The sequence below is a fragment of the Sinocyclocheilus grahami genome, unplaced genomic scaffold (genome assembly GCF_001515645.1).
Source record: "Sinocyclocheilus grahami isolate Dianchi unplaced genomic scaffold, SAMN03320097.WGS_v1.1 scaffold1174.1, whole genome shotgun sequence".
Lineage (NCBI taxonomy): Eukaryota > Metazoa > Chordata > Actinopteri > Cypriniformes > Cyprinidae > Sinocyclocheilus > Sinocyclocheilus grahami.
The window spans coordinates 155,029-156,519 of NW_015506353.1; positions in this window are offsets into that span (position 1 = coordinate 155,029).

The following is a 1,491-nucleotide window of genomic DNA, read 5'->3' on the forward strand; positions in this document are numbered from 1 at the left end:
CTGCAGAACCACACCGAGCACTGAACTTCTGTCATGTGACCGGCAACGTTTCTCTCAGCGTCACAATCTCCATTAAACACTATTTATGAATGCACTGGAGTCATTCTTCTCTGTGAGTGAGTGTGTGAGTGTGAGTGTGTGTGCACGAGAGTGAGTTAGTGAGTGTGTGTGCACGAGAGTGAGTTAGTGAGTGTGTGTGCACGAGAGTGAGTTAGTGAGTGTGTGTGCACGAGAGTGAGTTAGTGAGTGTGTGTGCACGAGAGTGAGTTAGTGAGTGTGTGTGTGCACGAGAGAGTGAGTGCATGTGTGAGTGTGCGCGAGTGTGTGTGCTTGAGTGTGCACGAGAGTTAGTGAGTGAGTGTGTGTGTGTGTGTGTGTGCACGAGAGAGTGAGTGTGCGCGAGTGTATGTGTGCACGAGAGTGAGTGTATGTGTGCGTGAGTGTGAGTGTATGTGTGCACGAGAGTGAGTGTGAGTGTGTGTGTGCACGAGAGTGAGTTAGTGAGTGTGTGTGCACGAGAGTGAGTTAGTGAGTGTGTGTGCACGAGAGTGAGTTAGTGAGTGTGTGTGCACGAGAGAGTGAGTGCATGTGTGAGTGTGCGCGAGTGTGTGTGCGTGAGTGTGCACGAGAGTGAGTGTGTGTGTGCACGAGAGTGAGTGTGTGTGTGCACGAGAGTGAGTGTGCGCGAGTGAGTGTGTGTGTGCGTGAGTGTGTGTGCACGAGAGTGAGTGTGTGTGCACGAGAGTGAGTTAGTGCGTGAGTGTGTGTGCACGAGAGTGAGTTAGTGAGTGTGTGTGCACGAGAGTGATTTAAGCCTTCTTATAATTTGATAAAACTGAGTTTGATCTTTTAAGAGCCCTGTATTGTAAAATCATAACAGAAATAAACGTGTCTGGAGAAGTTTAGCAGAATTGTCACACCTCAGAACTGAAGATCAGCACAGAAGAGCAGTGTTACCGTGGTAAAATACCTCACTGCTCTCCAGAAACAGATATAAAACACATCACCGTTCACTAACCCCTTATAAACAGCCAAATACACTCACCTGTGTAACTTTAGACTGTTTTAGCTGTTTCTACAAGCGTCTGATCACATCATCACAAACACAACACACAGACTGAACTGAGAACACTTTATTGAATCTTATTTAATATGTTCCACATTCAGATGATTCTGTACAGTGATAATAACACACACACACTCTCACACTTACACACACTCACTCATTCACTCACTCACACACACTCTCACTCACACACACACTCACTCATTCACTCACACACACACACTCATTCACTCACACACACACTCACTCATTCACTCACTCACTCATTCACTCACTCATTCACTCACACACACACACACTCACACACACACTCACTCACTCACTCACACACACACTCACTCTCACACACACACTCACTCACACACACACTCTCACTCACACACTCACTCATTCACTCACACACACACTCACTCACACACACTCAC